Below are 21,269 nucleotides of genomic sequence, written 5' to 3' on the forward strand. Positions count from 1 at the left end.
CTGTTGTGGAGGCTGGCTGGCCTAGTATGCTCTGACTGTGGGAGCTGGCTCAGTGGCCCAGGCTTGGTACATGCTATCTCTACCATCCCTGATGTCAGGGTTGTTGAAGATTGATTGCCCTTTATTGCTTCCTCAGAAACTGCCTGCTCAGTTTCAAGAAGCAAGGGCCAGAGCCTACTTTTTAATTGAGTTATTAGGACAGGCTGTCATGATATTTGCCTGGCTCGCTCAACCTCCAAAGGAGCTGTCCATGTTGTTATGCAAACAGACAGCAATCAATTTATGTAGATGAGTTTCCTGAAAATTCAAGGTAGTTAATCTACAGGACAAAGGCACCCTGGGTGGGAAGCAGCCTCATCTCTAGGAGAAGCCACTTGGAAGGAAGCATCTTTAGGTTCAGGTTTTCTTTTCTTTCTTTCTTTTTTTTTTGGCCAAGGTGGAGAGTGGGGGTGGAGGGTGGGGGAGGCTTGGAATGCCACACGATGGGAAACACCTAGATTTCCTACTGACTCAAAAGCAGTCAGAAACAAGGGTTTTCACACACTGTGCTAAGAAGTCTCAGTTTCGAAAAGTCTGTTCTGTTATAAACAAGTTTAAAGAGATAGCTGTCTGTGGTTATTCTTATGCACGGTTTCAGGCTTTCAGAGGAACAATGATAGAAGCTTTTTTAAAAAAGTGATTGTGAAGGCCTAGACTTAATTGTACAGGCTCCATTTTAGGGACCACCTGCTGTACTCGGTTCAAGGAAGGACCTCAGGAATGAATCATGACATCTGGAATGGCTACAGAGCAGTTTCCTCCTGCAAATATCCTGTCTGGTTTATGGCCCTTGAAGATCTCTAGATAATGATAGGAAATCACAACATGTCCACACGGTTGGGCTTTCCAGGCAGACCACCTAGTTATTTCTGGTTCAAAATAGCCATTTCCAGGTCAGAACATCTCGAATGACTAGGACTCTGTGGCTTTACATGGTTGCATAAAGCACGCACAGCCATGTAATCTACGCGAATGTGTGGAGTAGCTACATGCAGTCCTGTATACATGCACGACTCACTCTTTAAAAAGCCGGTGCCATGTTGCACATGTCTCTCTCTCCTCTCCTCTTCTCTCTCTCCTCTCTCCTCTCCTCACTCACGTGTGTGCTTCACACAGGCCTGTCACCTCTATCCTCTAGCCTCTATTTAATAAACAGCTCTTCTGTGGATTTGTCGTGTTCGGGGAGTGTTCCTAGTGCCAAAATAACTAACAGATAATCCTGCAGATCAGTCCAGATAATCCTGTACAGCGGGTTGTGGTTCCCCACCAAAAGTCTAACCCAATGGTTTCAAATGTGGTTTCATGCACCAAGTCTAGACCAATAGTTTCAAAATGTCACCTTGCCCCATATCCCTTCTACCCAATCCCAATTTACCAATTCCAGGCTTGTGGTTTTTCCTTATAAAACCCTCTACACCTGGGCTCCTGGCCACCACACATTTCCTTCCATCTGCCATGCAGTGGCCTAGGTTGAACCTGAATAAAAAAGGACCCTGAGGTGCTTGCATCAGAAATCCTCTCCTTGGTGGTCTCTGGTGGTTTCGTGAAATGGGTACAACAGTGACAGAATAAGTTGTTCTTATAGTCTTAATGAAATAATTACAGCACATTGTGGTGGCTAAAGTGAGTTCTTGTGGAATAACAAAATTTCAACAGGACCATCATTTTCTTAGAATACAGCCTCTTGGAATCCTTGGTCTCAGAAGAGCAAGTGTTGTTATTGCAATCAGATTCTGCTGCCCATCCTGCTGTCATTGCAGCCCTAATAAAACCTCAGAAACAGAGACCCAGGAAGTCTGTTTTTCTGGAAAGCCAGTTGGCCTAAAAAAGTTTTCATCAATACAGTTACTATTTTTCTAACCCAATAAACTTTTGAGACTTAGGCTTCTCATTGTTTCTCTTTTGTTTTGCTTTTTCCCCCAGCTGTGTCTATAGATAAGATCAAAATAGGAACTGTCCAATCTCTTTGAGTTTCATGAGGCATCCTCTACCCTTCTGTGTTAACCTCCTAAAATACTATAAATTTTAAAGGACATAGGAAGTTTTTCTTTCCTTCCTTCTTTCCTTCTTTCCTTCCTTCCTTCCTTCCTTCCTTCCTTCCTTCTTTCTTTCTTCCTTTCTTTTTCTTTTTTCTTCCTTTTTTTTGAGAGAAGTTCTTGCCACCTAGAACAAGCTAGCCCCAAATTCACAATCTCCCAGCCCACTTCAGCTCCCTGTATCACAAATGTGCACCACAATATCCAACTTCTTGTTTACTTTCATTGTAAATAGGAGTTGGTAATGGCAGTGTGACACAGCTCACCCTTAAATGTTTTCTCTTCTATTTCTTATCTACAGTTCCTTCATAAGTATTACCATGCTTCATTGCAGACTGCACATTTTCCTTTTGAGAATGACAAGTCCCTCCACAAGAGAGTGTTCCTATTCTTCCCCAAACTACTCTTGAAGGAGACTACCAGCGCTGTTCATATTTTGGTCTTCACTTTTCAGCTATAGACTTTGTTACAAGAATTGCCAATTTGCTACTTGGGAAGGAAATGGCTCCCTTAGGGTGTAATACACCTTCTACCTCAAAAGGGTGGGTATGGAAGGAAGATTTAGTTAGACATACTAGCTGGATGTGTTGGCACATATCTATAATTACAACACTTGAGAGGCTGAGGAAGATCTTACTTTAGAGGCCAGCCAGATTTGTGGTTTAAGATCCAAAAAGTAAAATATCAAACAAACAAAATACAATTAAGAAAAAAAAAAGAATTGGTGTTGCATGCAGGCAAGATTTTAAAAACCAGAATGTCCCTTTTTTTTTTTTTTTTTTTTATTCAGTAGGATTCCTATCACAATGCTCACATACATCCAACAAGAGGGGTTTGATAAGTATTTGAGGTAGACTTAAAAAGAACAGGATGGGCACCAGAACTTCAAAATGAGGTCGAGTGTGGGTGGGTTGTGCGAAAAGTACAGGCATGAGAACTGGAAATGGAGTGGACAATATTGTGGCATCAAGTTCCACTGGAAGCTTCAGGTGCAAGTTCCCTGAACAGTTTTCCTAAGGAAACCAGGAAAATGGGAGAAGTAGAATTAATCTACATAGTTAGGTGAGGAACAGTGTAACACTATGCTGTCAAGTGCACTCACAGTGACTGACCCATCCACACATGTCAGGGCTTCCTAGTCAGTCTATGTGTATCCTTCTCTAATCCACTTAGAAGCATCTTAGCAGGTAGTAATCATGTTTGGTCAATAAGGGATGTCTGAGCAGGTCTGTACTATGTCACCTAAGAAAACAAACTCGTTTCTCTGTGATTTGTGTCTGTTCATTTCAGTTAATATTTATTCCTATTTACATTTTAGAATATATATTTTCCGATTAACCAATTCTTTCCATTACATGTATATAAGAACTGGCTGTGTTTCTGGATCACTAGGCAATTCATAAGTCTCATTCATCTTGCCTTGCTCTGAAAAAGTTCTGCAGCTACCACCATACAAACTACAATGAAATTTGTGATGGTAGCACATTTTATGTTTCATGTGAACAAGATAAAAATGAGAGAGAGCACAGTCCTTTCACCTTAAAATTCCCTGTTGCCTTTCTTATGATTGGCAAGAACTTCAAGTTTCTTCACTAATGGAAGTCCCCAGGCTCTTCTTCCTGCTCCTTAACACAATTAGTGGTAACCTTTGGCACATAGCAGTGAAATACATTTATTTATAGCCCATACATTATGCAAATAACTTTTCCTCATTTCCAGATGGCTCGCATACTGCTGCTTTTGCTATGCCATGTAAGCTTGTGTTCCCAAAGAGTGTAGCAAATATTTATTTCTTCATTCATTAAGTCATTCAGTGATTTGATATTTATGACACTATTTCTATAGTGGGGATATACTAGTAAGAGATAATTCACACTATAAAGAAATCTACAACATGGTAATGAAACAGAATAGACCTGTCTATTCTGCAGTAACAACTTTAAATATCAAAACCCAGAATAATAGTTCAGTTCTCACTGTGTCACTACAGATCTATGTGGTTTGAAAATTGTTTGTGTCTCCCAAGGTTGAATGGTGATTAAAGGCATGGTTCCTGGGCTTTTCCTACTGAGTGATGACAGATCCATGGAAACAGAACAGATCCCAACAGCAGGTGTGAGACAGGCAAACAGGACAGAGCTTTGTCTAGGACTCTCTATAGTTCTGGTTATATACATATACCCCTCATGTTTTGATTTTGTTTTTGGGGGAAAAAAAAAGTCTCATTATTTAGCCCTGACTGGCCTAGAATATACTATGTAAACAATGCCAAACTCAAATTCATAGAGATTCCCCACCTCTGTCTCCCAAGAGCTGGGATTAAAGAAGGGCCTCCCCTCTCCCTCCTTACAAAAAACTACTTTGCAGTCTGATTCCTCCCCCTGCACTTGTAGTGAACACAAACACAACAATCCCAACACTGCACTAGCAACCTTGGAATCCCCTCTGCTCTCTATCAGCATATGCATTCCTATCTTTGAACAATAGGGTAAATTTCTTATCCCCTAGCAACTATACAATTGAGGTAGTTTATATTTAAGTGTGTCCCTAATGTATGCAGGCATGATGAATAGAAGGACTATCCAGATCCAATCTAAACTGGCTTGGGGTGTATATGCAGCAAGGAAAAATTGTGCTTCTCTAAAACTTTTAGGGAGAATTCCCCTATTTGTAATCTTATGCTCATGTATAAATTGCACCAGCATAGGAGTACAATCAGAGGTATCATGGGAAGGAATTTGTGCAGTAGAAAAATGACAATATGACCGAATTTATCAATGAAATTAGATAACCACCCAAAACACACTCTTCAATTACTAGCCCCTCCTTCTGTTAGGCCCCATAAAAAGCAACTACAAGCTGTAGGGTGTGAGATTCTCACTTTGCCCTGCTATCAGTTTTGACAGAGCTAATCTGTAGGATTATTAGGGTCAAAATAACATTATCTAGCTTCCTTTTTGAAAATTTTTGGGACTTTTTTTATTCTTTTCAGAAGAAACCAAGAACATGTGGCTCAAGCCTCTGCCATTAACCAAGGTGATTAGGAGGTCTACTTTCAGAACAAGAACTGGGAAACCAGTCTCTCCCTTTCTCTACTCTTTTCCAAGGTGTCACTTATACAGGGTCCTACCATGATGTGCACCCATTTCCTGCCCTCACCACCATCCAAACAAATGATCCTTGCCTGATGGCATGACTTTGGACATGAACATCCCAAACTGTGAGCTAAATAAAACTCTATCCAAAATATGCTTCATAAGTATTTCATTTCAGCAATGCAAAGCTGCCCAATCTGTAGTCTTTTAGTGGCTTAAGGAAACTGGTGCTCCGTTTAGCACATGCTTTCACAATTACAAGCTAAGAACTGGAAATGTAGATAACTACACTCTGGCTCTTAAAGTCTCTATGTATAAGCAATTCGACTAATTCATTTTATACTTTCCTGGTCAAAGGGAGTTGTACATGCATATCTAACATATGAGAATAATGGAGCAGGGCTTTCTAACGAGGATAAACACTGGGTGATACATTAATATCATATTGTTTTGACTATCCATCTTTTATTTGCACTCCTCAGCAGACAGTGATATGCCATCCAGCTTAGATATCTAACTTTTCAACTACCTAATGACTATGCCAAGAGACAATAGATTCCCTTTTTGTCCTTTACCATTTTCAAAACCTAGAAAACACTGAGATCATATATTTTGGCCTCATTTTTTGGTTTAGTACTTAATCACTGAAAAATCACAATTGGCAATGCTGTGACATATGCTTGCACCTCTGTAGTCTTGAGTGATATCAGTTCAGCATCGTCTTCATCCTTCCCTTAGAGAGCCATCTCCTCTGAATTGATGCATATATGCAGAAGCTCTGTGCATGACAAAATTTCTGTCTCTACACTCTCTTGTCAAAATACAATCCAGTTTCAGTTCTTGCCTGGACAAGCATAAAGATAAAATGAACATGGGGGAACAAAGTGTTTTTAACCTTAGCAGTATGGTAGGAGGCCACTTTAAAGCTAGCATGAAGGAAAGAAAAGTAATTTAATGAATTATTATTAGACATTTTTAGAATACAATTCTGCTTAGGAGAAAGGCAACCACCAGTGGCAGTCTGTTTAAAAGTGTGACACAGCAAAAAGGAATCTAATTGGGTCATAATGTATGTGAGTTACCCATTTCATCCTTTTGCCTCATTATTTTAAGCAGCAGTATAGGAAATGAGGAAAATGGATTACTTAGGTAGGCAAGCCATTCACTAACTAAACACATTTTTAAGACTCAGATTTCCCATCTTTATAATAAAAAATTACAATAGCAGATTTATGAAACTATAGCAAGGATGACTGTAAAACAAGGAACACAGGGCTTACCTGTAACAACTAGGCTTTCGATATTCATAAACTAAAGAATGGTTTAGCAAGCAATATTTTCAGAAAAAATCGCAAGGAGTGGGTAAGTTCAAACAACTGCTCCCCCTTTATTTTTCAGCCAGTGAGTCAGGAGTGTGAACACGAACACTGAAAAGAACAAGTTAAGGCAATCTGCTAGCCTCAAAACCTCTGTCCATGCAAACGTGCACCGGGCTGATGCAGCACAGCCTTTAAGATGAGCCTGGCTCACTTAGCTAGTAAGGCAGCAGTGTATACATGCTCTGCTGCTCCTGTCAGATACTTTTCTTTCCTTTTCTCATGAAGCCTAAGCTGGCCTCTAACTGAGTATGAAGATGAGGATGCCCTTGAACTTCTGTTTCTCTTGCCTCCACATTCCAAGTGAGAGGATCACTGGTGTTTAAGCCATTCCACCCTGTTCCCTTGGTGCTGGGGTGTGGATTCAGGGCTTCGTGAATGCTACATGAGAATTCTACCAATTGCACCCTTTATGCTCTTGCCAGATTTTACCCTGAGTGGAAACTAACTTCTCAGATCTTTTACAAACCTCATTCTCTTTAATTAACAAGCAGGTATAATTATTTGTTATATATGGTCAGAACACACTATTGCCTATCCTTTTATCCCAACGTCAACATACTCTAATAACCATTTCAGTCTTATCCTCATCATTGTGTCAGAATTTAATCATTTCTTTCCACAATCTAAGCCTTAAAGAGCCAATGTAAGCTTTCTTATCTCATATAGGCCACCTCTGAATTTAACCCAAATACTAAAAGTGTTTTGATCCACAAAAATGATGGTGTGGATGCATTATTTAAGAAGCAGCTTAACCACAATCATGAAACTATGATTTAAAAGGTAGTATAAATTACCCACCAGCATATAAATATACATAGTTCTTCTTTGCACCTTATAACAATCAACATTTTAGTTACTTGCTTGTATATCTTGTGCTTTAAACCAGAATACAAATTTCCAGAAACAAATATAAGTATAATTTATATGTGTTTGAATGTTACTGAGGGCCATGTACAGTTGTGTGTTTTTATCGAGGAAGCTTGGGCATTTTTTGAGATCATGGAGACCAGTATTACCTTTAAAACTATGCTTGGGGTGTCATTGTCCTAGGTTTTAAGATTATTTTGTGAAGAGAAACCAAAACTAAATTGTTTACTAAAATATATAAGCATTAATCCCCACTACTAACAATTCACAAGAGTTTCTCATGTAGCTCACCCACAGACAAGCATTTTCCACTCCACATTTTAAAGCCATACCTAAATCTGGGGCATACATGTCAGCTTTACCTCCTTACAACCCCTGCTTTGTATTTAATGTGACTAATGGCCATGTTTTTTTTTTTAATTAATTTTTCTTATACCAGGAAATTATTTCTCTACAATTATTTCCCTTATGTTTGTTTACATAGTCTTAAAAGTTTATACATAGTCTTAAAATGTTTATATAGTCTTAAAAGTGTAGCCCATTATATCTTAAATTACACAAGAAATCAAGATTTCATGGAGAGACCAAGTTTTTTTATACCTCTGTTGTTTCATTTCCCCCTCATGATTCCTTTGGATTAAACAAAAGTATTAAACATTCATTGGGATTACTCTAGGCAGAGGATGCCTAACATACTTATTACATATTTCTAAAACCTTTTACCAGGTTCTGTGCTTATTAAAGTCACCAATTCTGCTTCTACTAGTGACTCAGAGCATGGAGTATGGTCTCTGATTGTTTTCCAAGTGGTTGTTTCTGTACATTTGGATATTCAACATTTAAATTTAACATATAACTTCATGAATCAATAACATATGTCAAGGCCTTTCTCTTTTCCAAACACAATTTCCCTTTTTATTTTCTACTTAACAGTAGTACATTTCCAGTGAGAATTGCACCCTAATCCTGAGTTTTCACTATTTCTTATCTATCACTATCTCTATGACTCTTTAATTTGATTTCACCTTATCTGTTCTGCTATTTCTAGAAATAAAGACAAATTGTAATTTCCTTGTGCTTTGGTTGCTTTCTAACTAGTTTGCCTATCTCTGTTTTCTCTGATCATTAATCACAGAAAATACTCATTATAGTCTAGGGAAAATCTTTTCTAAATTAAATGATACTGTGCCTTATAAGAATAATAATGATAATATAAACTTTAAGTAGTACCATTGAAGTATAATTCTTTGGTAAAAAGAGTTTATAGACTTGGAGAGATAGATCAGCAGGTAAAGCTCAGACCTCCATGGCTTAAGGACCAAGTTTACCATCACAGAGTGCATGTAACAAAAAACACAGTGGTATGTATATTTGTAATCCCTGAGCTCCTTCTGTGTGTGGGGGGGTGGAAACAGGAAAATTTCAAAGCTCACAAACCAGACAGTTTTCTTTCTACAGTGACAACCAGAAGATAACCTGTTTCAAACAAGGTCATAGGTAAGATTAACACCCAAGCTTGTCTTCTGACTTCTACCCACTCACCAAATCAGGCAATGTACACAGCCATACTTAAACATAGGAAGAAATGAACATGAACAAGTGTATCACATGTGCAAGCACACATGCACACATACAGCACATAGAAATGCATACACAGACAAATCACACACACACACACACACACACACACACACACACACACACACACTACCCACTAGAGGAGGATAACATAATTTAAGATTTCTATTAGAAATATAAGAAGATCATAGAAAGTCAAGGTTCATTTACAGATTCTTAAACAAAGAGAATTATTTGACTACTTGTCACAGTGAAAAAAACAAGTGCTTTTGCCTCTGATTAAAGAAAAAGTTTCTGTTTCTTTGGGGTTCTTTTGTAAGTTACTGAAAATCAAATATAAATTTAATGATAACTATTTAGACAAATACCAATATCAGTGATGAAAGTAAAATTACCATTAATAAAATTTCTATGAGATACCATCTGACACCTATCGGAATGGCTAAGATCAAAAACATTGATGACAGCCTATGCTGGAGAGGATGTGAAGTAAGGGGAACACTCCTCCATTGCTGGCAGGGGTGCAAACTTGTACAACCACTCTGAAAATCAGTATGGCAGTTTCTCAGAAAGCTGGGAATCAATCTACCTCATGATCCAGCAATACCACTCTTGGGCATATACACAAAGGATGCACATTCATACCACAAAGATACTTGCTCAACTATGTTCATAGCATCATTATTCATAATAGCTAGAACCTCAAAACAACCTAGATGCCCCTCAACCAAAGAATGAATAAAGAAAATGTGGTACATTTACACAATGGAGTATTACTCAGCTGTAAAACACAGTGACATTATGAATTTGCAGGCAAGTGGTTGGGACTAGGAAAAAAAAAAACACATTCTGAGTAAGGTAACCCAGACTTCAAAAGACAAATACAGTATATACTCACTCACTCACTCATAAGTGGTTATTAGACATAAAACAAAGAATAAGGAGGCTACAATCCACAACGCCAGAGAAGCTAAGTAACAAGGAGGCCCCTAAGAGAGACATACATGGATCCCCCTAGGAAGGGAAATAGATAAGATCTCTTAAGTAAATTGGTAGCATGTGGGGAAGATATGGGGTGGTGGTAAGAGAACATGAGGGGATGGTATGGTTGTGTTGGGGCAGAGACAGAGAGGGAGAGCAGGGAAAGAGATATCTTGAGAGAGGGAGCCATTATGGGGTTAGCAAGAAACCTGTTGCTAGGGAAATTTCTAGGAACCTATAAGGATTAACCCAGCTAAGACTCCAAGCAATAGTGGAGAGGGTTCCTGAACTGGCCTTCCTCTTAATCAGATCGATGACTACCCTAATTGTCATCCTAGAACCTTCATCCAGTAACTGATGAAAGCAGATGCAGAGATCCACAGCTAAGCACAGGTTGAAGCTCCCAGAATCCAGTCAAAGAGAGGGAGGAGGGATTACATGAGCAAGGTTGGGAAGATCATGATGAGGAAACCCACAGAGACAGCTGATCCAAGCTAGTTGGAGCTCAGTGACTCTGGACTGACAGCTGGGGAACCTTCATGGGACCCAACTAGGCCCTGTGAATGTGGGTGAAAGATGCGTGGCTTGGGCAGTATGTGGAGTCACTGGCGGTGGGACTAGGATTTATCTCTAGAGCATGAAATGACTTTTTGGAGCCCATTCCCCATGGAGGGATACCTTGCTCAGCCTAAATACAGAGGGGAGGAGATTGGTACTGCCTCAGTTTGATATGCCAGGCTTTGTTGACTCTGCATGGAGTCACAAAGCATTCACTCTGAGGAGTGGATGGGGGATGGTGTGAGGGGGAGATTGAGGGTGAGTGGTAGGAGGGGGAAACTGGTTAGTATGTAAAATGAAAAAAAAAAACTTTTAAATAAAAAACAAAAAAAATAAATAAAATTTTCATTATAATGAAAGTTTACCCCTTAAGATAATATAGCAATACTACTTTATTATATATTCGTTGTATATTTATATGTATTTTTAAATTCTAGAATCCAAATATCTACATTTACAAGATGAAGTAATATAATACATCTAGCACAGGCTAGATAAGGAATATTTCCTTTTCCATTTAAATATTTCCATTTAAAAATATATACTGTGAATATATTTTATACCCTGAACTAATGTCCTTGAAGTCTTATGTACATACTTTACTCTTACAGTTACAAGAACAAATCTATTTGTGAGTCTATGCCGACATGTTAGGATCCTATGCTTCATTGTTGACAAGTAATGCTATTCATTTATTTAACAATATCAGATATTCAGTCTCTAAGCAGCTGAAGGTGTTTCTAAAAATTCAATTTGCACGAAATTATTAAAAATTGATGTTTTCCATAAGTGGAAGACAGTGTTAGACACTGGTCCTTAACACAGGCTACATGTGCTGTTATAGCACCCACAGACACACAAAAGACCTTAATTTATATCACAATCAATTGGTTCAACAAACACTAAACTTCTTTTAGACCCCAGGGAGAATTTCAAATTGCCACACAGATGATAGAACTAAAAGGAGAGACATAATATCAGTTCATACATTTTAACCAGAGAAAATGAAGAAACAGATTCTGTGTCCCCCTACCTACATGGTCCTATGTCTTCAAGGCCAGAACCCTGGCAGAATGTAGGAGTGATTCAGAAGAGCCGTGCTAGAGAGAAACAGTTCTTCCAGCTGCCATAAAACCAGGAGGAACACAGGAAACCACAGGCAGATATGTAATAGGGGATTTTCGCTTTAAAAATTCCGAAGTCAGCTGAGCATGGGAGTGAAGGCCTATTATTTCAGCTGCAGGAGGATTGCAAGTTCAAGGCCTGTGTGGACTACAGATTAAGTGCAATGCTTGCCTGAACAATTTAGTGAGACCCTCTCTCAAAGTGAAAAGTATAGAAAAGCTTGATTTTACAGTCAATGGTAGTATTTGTTCAGCATGAGAGAATCCCTGGATTCATTCCCTAGTACCTTTCCCAAAATAAATGGAAGTCTAGATGTCAGCTGAAGTAACTGTAGAATCTAAAAGCAAAATCATAGTGAGTAAATGTTCACTGGAAGAAAAATGGTCTAATTAATTATTATTTGGGGAAAGTGGAAAATTAAAACAATATTTGACTTGGCAGAATACCACTCCCTGTGCCCACCAGGATCTTGCCTTTTTCACCTTTCCTCCACTCTCCACACATCTCTAACAGATAGAGAGCCATGTTGCTGAACTTCACTGGATAGATTTTTAGGTAACAAAGTCACTAAAAATTAAGATGGTTTAGGTCAGCCACTTTTGGCTTTCAAATAGATAGACACATAAATTTAAAAGTCTATGCAACATGATGCCAACATTGTTTTGTTCTGACACATTTTTATTCAGAATCACTTATTATTCTTATAAAGCATAAAATATAAAAGTTTACGCAACTCTATAAATGTGTGTATATATACAAATGTATAACATAAAAATATAACAGTTTAATGTGGTTTGATAAGATAATATATAATTACTATTTTATTTTCATATATACCCATAGCTTCCACATTTTCTCTAATATTTATATAATATCCACAGGAAAAGGAAATACTGAAGCCAGCCTGATTTACAGCTGAGAAAAGTATGTCTAAGAGGAAATTAGGGTCACATGTAGCTATGGAGTCAGAAATGGACTGTAGTTTGTTGTGTTTCTGTTCTCTCCAATAATAAAAGTATCAAAGGAGTATACGTAGACAACTGAGTGTAGATACATCTGCATTTGTCCTCAATGCAATGAAATCCTATCTTGAATGGATTCTTCTCAACAGCAATTGTCAAGACACTAATGAACAACCACCCACTTAACTATGTGAGACTTGTGTATCAAACAGAGTTCTATTCAGGACTGGGCTAGTCTGACTTGTCTGATTCTGTTGAAGAACACTTAGGTAAAACTCATGTGAGAACTGTATTAATAAATTGGGTAACAAAGGTTATTAATCTATTTTATCTTTAAAAGTCTTGTTGATGCATCTTGTGATTGGTTCACTTGTGGTTTTGACTGGTTGTGTGGGGTGGGTGAACACAACTGATAGTTACCAAATTCTACAGAAAAAACCCACACTTTCAGAACGTGAGTATGTTTTATTTATGTGTATCGACAAAGGCATCATTTTCAACTAACATGCCTTATTTTAGTATTACAAACTATTTAAATGTGTTCATGCATGACCAGCTTTGTTCAGTGTTTGAAATGTTATTTATGTTTTATAACTTTGAATATACTTATTAAATAACTAAAATTACATCAATATTATTTTTTCCTTCTAACTTTTTAAACTATATTCATCCTATATATTTGGAATTATGGTTAAAATTTTCAGCTCTAACTTAGTATCTGCCATTTACTTAGATAAACTACTAAGCACCTCCAACATATATTCCTTTTTATGAATTTTTAAAAAATTGTAGCCTAGTCTAGCCTTGAACTCATGATCCTCATGCCTACCTCATCAGAATCCCACAACCAGCCTCTTTTACACTTTTTCTTTCAGTTGATATCCATATAACTGCTGTGAGACAGTTCCTCTAATTTCTATCTTTGAGAATATTAGGAGTCTAAGTGACATGGGGAAATTATTTACAGATTACAAAAATATTAAAAGACTAAACTGGTGACATGTGAGCCAATGTGACCCATCATTGTCATGTTTTTATAATGTACAGCAGTTGTCGTTGCTTTTGAATTATCCCATGTGTACTTATCACCCATGTTCTTTGAGAGATGGTTAAGGTTTACAGTTCTCTTTCTCATGGATTTTCCTAGTGCTTCATAAAAAAGTAGAGTTTAATAAATACCGAATGAATGTAAATGAGTAAATGTATAAAAAGGTATAGTCACCCTTTGTCCAGTGATAGTGCATAACTATGTAGTTCCTTCAAATGAACCATCTGAAGTAATACTTTCTGTGTCACCTTAACAGAGCCTTACTTTAGCAAGCTAACATCTTCAATTGTCTTATTAAAAACTTCTAATACCAGTATTGATAAGGGGCTATGCCAGCTACAATGTCAGCTCTGGAAGTCTTGCCAAATGTCAGCACCCATAGCAGGTTATATCTGAGGATATGGCCTGAATATTTTGTCAGTTTTAAAAAACATTTGCTGGTTTGGCAGACTGGAAGCCCCAGACCCTCAGTGAATCACACACAGGTGAAATTTTGAGTATTGTAAGTCTACATGCTAGAACATAATCAATAAATACCTCAACACCACAGGGAAGAAATTCTGAATCAGAACTGTAGTATTCAACAAAGTAAAAGCCTGGTCAGTCTGAGTCTGCAGAGGTATAATGGAATAGTAATTGAAGATATGCTACATTTGTTTATGCTGTGGAACTTTTGTTTAATGATGCAAAAATGTGGTTGCATTCTTTTATGTTGTATTTGTTTAACTCCATGAAACTGTGTTATTTTGCCTGTCTAAAACACTGGATTGCTCTAATAAAGAGCTGAATGGCCAATAGCTAGCCAGGAGAGAGGATAGGTGGGACTGGCAGAAAGAGAGAATAAACAGGAGGAGAAATTAGAGATGAAAAGATCAGGGAGCAAGAAAAAGGAGAAGGAAAGGAGGGCACCAGGGGCCAGCCACTGAGTTACACAGCAAGCCATGGAGTAAGAGGTAAAGAAAGGAACATAGAATAGAGAAAGATAAAAATCAGAAGCAAAAGATACATGGGATAATTCAAGAAAAGCTGGTAAGAAACAAGCCAAGCTAAGGCCAGGCATTCATAAGAAAGAATAAGCCTCTGTGTGATTTATTTAGGAGCTGAATGTTGGGCCTTCAAAGAGCCAAACAGTAAAAAAAACAATAACAACAACATGGACAGACATAGAAACAGGTTCCAAGAAATGTGCCAGATATATCTGGAAGGTCTTTATCTTAAATGGTAGAGTTTTGAATTTATGGCCTTATTATTGGCTTTGAAGACAGCCTAGCATCGATGGTATCTTGTGATTATTAGTAATCACTCTTAGGCAGATCTATAATGAAAAAGAACAAGCTAGATAAAGAAAAATGCAAAATGTATAGTTTGAAGAGAAAAGGAGCACTAGGGAGTGTAATAGAGTCTAATGCTTTAGCCATGTCTAGTGCTCAAGGAGGTTAAAAGGTTAAAGAAAAGCATTAGACTCTATTACACTCCCTAGTGCAATTTTTGGGGGGTGGCAAAGGCAGAAAGCAGGCACATTCTTTGCCAAAATATCACAAGAATGATCTTTAGGTCCATTCTTGCACTCTAAAACTTTTCAGCTGGGCCCCTGCATTTCAAATCACCTTCAGCACTGTCTTCTGTGCTCCTACTAGTAAGGACCATTAAGACCAATTTAAGATGTTCAACTGCTTTCTTAATCCAGAGTTCCAAAATCCACATTCCACCAACAAGCAGCATGGCCAGGACTGTCACAGCAATACCAAGGCAACTCCTACAGTAGAGAGAATTTATTTGGGGTTTGCTTACAGTTTTAGATGTATAATCTTTTATCACCATGGCATAGATCATGGCACCATGTAGGCAGGTGCCGAAGTAATAGCTGAGAGCTACATCCTGGTATATAGGCAGAAAGTGAAAAAGACTGGGCCTGGCATGAGCTTTTGAAACTTCATAGCCCACTCCCAGTGACACACCTCCTCCAACAATGTCACACCTCCTCTAACAAGGCCATACCTCCTAATCCTTGTAATCTCTTCAAAGAATTCCTCTCCTTGATGACTAAGCATTCAAATACATGGCCTTATGGGAGTCATTTTCACTAAACCACCACATTAGCCAAAGCAACCTTAAATGTCAGAGACACTGCATGACTGATTTCATGTTACACTGCAGAGCAATAGTACTAAAATGGCATAGTACTGACACAGAACTCGGCACGGAGATTAATAGAAAATAATAGAGCACCTTGATGAAATAGCACAGCTACCACAATGTGAATTTCGGCAAGTTGGAAAAAATGCAAATTGGGGAAAATAATTCTAGTGGCATTTTATGAATATTATTTTCTGTCTTGTATATAACTATTCCAGGATAAAGATGTGATGGAAGATGGACAGAAGAGTGAGGCTGTAAGAGATTTTGTGAAGATGAAAGGACAGTATCTTTACTTGAGGGAGGGATGGTGACATTATTCCCTGGGAAGTGTGGTGAAATAGGGCCATGGTCGTTTGTCTTAAGAAATGTTCTTGGAGTCTCACATCAGAGCAGAAACGCCCAAGTGTTGCTCTTAAATCTTTGCAATGATGTTGGAACTGGAGAGGAACAAACAGAATCCTGCAGCTAATGTTTCCTCCTGCACTGGGAGCAAGATGGTGCTTTATCTTTGACCCAAGAGGATCATATCTTTTGCCAAGATCTGTGAAACTCTGATAAGAAAATTTGGCTTGCAAATAAGATAAAATCTCAGATTTTTCACAGTATTTGACATAAACACAAACTTACTAATGCAGGGACAATTCAATTATATTGTGACATTCTAAAGTGGAAATAAACTAGAATAAAAACACTACATCTGAGTTCTTGGTGTTTTATAAATGGTGCTTTCTTTTATTACTGAAGAAAACAAACAATGCATAAAAATGCATTGGGCATACCATCCTCCATCTTCTTTTTATTCTGGTGAAGTCAGTGGTAGACAGAAAAACATGGACACCTGCTTTCCACATCCTGACAGAGTCTTACTTTAAAAACAAACAAATAAACAAAAACCCAACTATATTTTGTTCAATGACTATGAAATAGTGTCTAGAAATTAATGCACCAAGAACAACAAACAACAGAGAATTACAGCTAGCCTTAGTCAGTCCTGAGACACCCAGGAAATAGCTCTGAGAAGTATTGCATCTGCTTTTCAGAAAACTTCATGGAGTAGCATAGTCCAGTGTATTAGAGCTGGCTTAGTGTGTGAGACCATTTGCCTTTTCTTCCTTCTGCTCCTTCTACTCTCTAATGTGCACCTCAAGGGATAAGCACAATATCCTTAAATACGAGCAAGTCTCAATGTCTTCTCTTGGAAAGACCCACATTTATGACAGAGGACACCTACTACTTTGTAAAACATTTATAAACTTTTAAATAGTTCTGTCATGACCCACCAAGGTGGGTTCTAGAAAACTGGCTATGGTGATGAGGAAATGAAGAAAGAGAGACCACATGCAGAAAAGCTTGGATTGAGTGGGCTCTGAATGCTGATGGAGATGCACCAACAGCAACCAGGAAACTCAGAGTATTAATTGTATGCATATGAACTGAGAAGGTTAAGTTTATTTTATCCAGCTGAACAAGGAGGCAAGTTTAGCTAAATTCTTCAGGAGGCTTGTATCACAGGATGCAGTCATGCTAGAGGAGCAAACTATGGTTGATAGTGTCAGCACACACAGTCAACATCCACACATGGACCAGGGGAATGCTTTGCCATTCCCATGTATCTGATGCATTGAGGTCCATGACATGGCTATGCTCACTCAGGACTTCATCAGCTTGCCTCAGTTCTACACACCTTTTGTAAGCTAAAATTAGAGATTTATCTTACAAGATATAAATTGTGTTGAATTCTGAAAAATGAATTTAGAGGCTTAATTATAATGACATTTTATATTGGAAAAAGTTTTCTGCTGAAGGATCATTTACATATGCAGTAACTAATTAATATAATAAATTTTATAAAGATGAATGTATAAAAATGGACAAAGTCAGGATTGCCATCTCTGGTTTGATAGAAACTCAAAATCACCATTCTCTGCAGAAAAAAATCCTCATATTGAACATAGTTAATTTTAGGTATTAGGACATGTTCTTAAGGGTTGGGGATTTAGCTCAGTGGTAGAGCGCTTGCCTAGTAAGTGCAAGGCCCTGGGTTCGATCCTCAGCTCAAAAAAAAAAAAAAAAGAAGAAGTTTTCAATGCCCACACTGTTTTTCAATTTTTGTGGAAAGTGGGCATTAGAACTAGTGAAAAAAAAAAAAAAAAACCCAGACCTGAAAAAGCTTTAGTCTGTACTGTGTTCATAAATGAAGGGATTAAATTCTAGTTGTTATGTGATTTGAAGGCTATTTAGGGAGTTTTACTGGGAGAAAAGGAATCAATAATTGTTCTATAAAGAAAAGGTGGGAGGTGCAAATGAAAGTTACAGGAAGGAATCAAAGTGACATAGAGCAGTTAAAGATCCTGTAAGGGTCTACTGAGGAGCTGTGACAAATGAGAGTTTGTGTTGTTCATTCTAATTAGTTTCAAATGGGGAATATGCCTGACTCACTATTAAACCCTTGTGGGTAATAAACATCAACTTATAACGGTGAAGAAATTCCCCAGTATTCATCTATACCCATGAATGATTATAAGAAATAGCCCTAACCGATAGATAGAAGTAATAGCTAACATGCATAGATAGCATTTCTAAATAGCTAAACATTTTCACATTACGCTGCATTTAATTCTCATGTCTTTCTAACAAGGATAAATGGACCAACAAAATCTTTCACATTTTACAAAGGATAAATTTGAATGTCAGGTAAGAGATTTTTCTGAAAGTTTTGTAACACTACCAGTTATTACCAAATTAAATCTGGGCCAAATGTATGCTCATTTCTATTCTATTCTCCTTTGATCTGCTCATTATAATCATGTCCATTTAGGGGCCAGTTTTCATTTTCTCATAATAGCAAAACAGATTTTGCTGAAATCAATATTCAGAGAGGCAGTTTTAAATTCCAATTTGTTACAGAACAGAAATGAAAAAAAATCTAGTGTTTAGAGAATACAAAATAAAAGGAATTAAAACTACAGAAGCAGCAGAATTTCTCTACCAATGGAAGAGTTCTTTAATAGCAGTTTCTTAGACAAACTGTAAATCTGTATATTCTTGTTTACGTACTTCTACTTACCCAACTATCTCACTGACTTAGACCTTAAATTGTCCTGCTTCTAGTTACAGCAAACTGTCCTCCATTTGATCTTTTCCCTCTTCAACAAACTAAACAACTATACTGAAATAGCTTCATTATATGTATGTGTCCTCACTACATTTTTGTTGTTGTAATAAAACATGGACCAAAATCAACCTGGGGAGGAAAGAGATTATTTCAACTTATAATAACCACCACCAAGGGAAATCAGGTAAGGAACTGGAAGCAGGAACCTGGAAGCAGAAACTGAAGCAGAGACAATGGAGGAACACTGCTTACTGGTTTGCATTCCATGGTCTGTTTAGACTGCCTTCTTGTATAACTCAGGATCACTTGCCCAGAGGTGATACCACTCATGTTTGTCCGGGACTATCATTATCAAAAAATGCCTCTGCATCCACTTCCATCAGTTATTGGATGAGAGTTCCAGCACGACTGTTAGGGTGTTTGGCCATCTGACCACCAGACTAGGTCAGATCAGGCTTTCTCTCGACCATTGCCAGTAGTCTACAGAGGATGTATCATTGTGGATTTCTGGGGACCTCTCTAGCACTTTGCTTCTTCCTGTTCTCACTGGATCAGGCCCTCCAGATAAGTGAGACAATTGAATAGCTTGAACTGTTTGGGAGGCATCCAGGCAGTGACACCTTAGTGCATGAACTGGCAGTTTGGAACCTTGGGCTTATACAGGGACACTTTGCTCAGCCTGGAAGGAGGGGACTGGACCTGCCTGTACTGAATCCTCCAGGTTGAATTGAATCCCCAGGGGAGTCTTGGCCCTGGAGGAGAGATGGGAAAGCACAGGAGGGGCTGGGGGGAAGATGTAGGCAGGAGCAGGAGGGGGGAGGACAGGGGAACCCATGGCTGATGTGTAAAATTAAAACACAAATATAGTAAATAAAAAAAGGAGAGAAAAAAAAAGAAAGAAATGCCTCATAGATACACAAACAGGAGAATCGGATGGATGCTATTCTCCAAATAAGGTTTTTGTTTTCCAAAAAAACCTCAATTTTTGACCAAAACAAACCAGTATAGTGAGTGTATGAATGTAATTTAAAACAAAATACATCATACATAGAGAATGTGAAATAAACATGAATACCTAGACAAAAGAGCCAAAGAGCTCTGGTATCCTGTGTGTTCCAAAAGATGAAATAAAACAAACAAATGAATAAATCACAGAATTTGGAGTTTCAAGAAATCAAAGTGAAGAATTTAACAAAGTTTTCAGAATTTATAAGTGATAGTAAATTCTTTTTAATTAAACCAGGACTTTTCCATTATGCCTGTGAACCTCTGTGTGGTCAAAACACTTGTCCTCTGTCAAATTTCAGTAGAAAACAATTAATAAAATTGAAAAATCAAATTTATAATATACATGATAAGAAAGATTGCCACTGTCTATTGAATACTTTGTTTATAAACAATGTAAGCTATATATTGATGGGAGGCATCAATATATAGAGTATATACAATACAATAGGAACATACAATATGCATGTTCTTTCTCTGAATCGCCCAGCAGCAGGAGATGAAACCGTATTACAGTCAGCTTAAGTGAAAATGAAACACTAAGAAGTATGGAAATTTTCAGTAAGTTATCTCTGTTTAAATGAAACAAGAGGACAAAAGTGTGACATCATTCTGGATAATGTACTGAGACCTTGTTTCAGAGATAAGTAAATACATAAATTAATACATATGTATAAAGGAAATATTAAAGCTAAAATTCATGAGTTGTCAATATACGATTAATCATGATTAATTCTACACTCACTTAAAAATAAAATACTTTTAGCTAAGAAGTCTTGGTGAACTCAATGCTGACTGGAGGAAAGTTCAAATACCTTCTTTAATTAATAAAATTTTTATTCCTTTTTACATACCAATCACAGATTCCCCCTCTTTCCTCTTCCCACCCCTTCAGCCTCCCCTCAGCCAACCCTTTATTCTATACTACAATAAGTAAGGCTTCCCATGAGGAGGCAGCAGAGCCTGGTACAATCAATAGAGGCAGGTCCAAGCCCCTCATCCTGCCTCAAGGCTGTGTGAGGTGTCACACCACAGGTAGTTCCAAAAAGCCAGCTCATGCAGCAGGGATGGATCCTGATCCTACTGTCAGGGGACCTCTTAAGCAGATCAAGCTACACAACTGTCTTGCATATGCAGAAGGCCTAGTCCAGTCCCGTGGAGGCTCTACAGTTGTTGGTCTAAATTTCATGAGTTCCCACTAGTTTGGTTTGGTTGTCTCTTTTGGTTTCTCCATCATGAGCTTGATGTCCCTTGTTCATAGAATCCCACTTCTCTCTCTTCAGTTGGACTCCTGGAGCTCAGCATAGTGCTTGGCTGTGGATATCGGCATCTGCTTCCATCA

The 21,269-nt window shown here is 37.9% G+C and overlaps 1 protein-coding gene and 1 non-coding gene across 8 annotated transcripts in view; both read right to left on the bottom strand.

Moving 5' to 3' along the window:
* Lrp1b (LDL receptor related protein 1B) overlaps positions 1-21,269 on the bottom strand; it is a 1,919,409-nt gene that overhangs the window by 940,196 nt on the left and 957,944 nt on the right. The window lies entirely within an intron of this gene.
* Positions 1,961-2,075, bottom strand: LOC118583302. The gene has a single exon (XR_004944886.1). It is a non-coding gene; the product is annotated as a small nucleolar RNA SNORA26 (small nucleolar RNA).

Source organism: Onychomys torridus, chromosome 4 (assembly GCF_903995425.1).
Source record: "Onychomys torridus chromosome 4, mOncTor1.1, whole genome shotgun sequence".
Classification (NCBI taxonomy): Eukaryota; Metazoa; Chordata; class Mammalia; order Rodentia; family Cricetidae; genus Onychomys; species Onychomys torridus.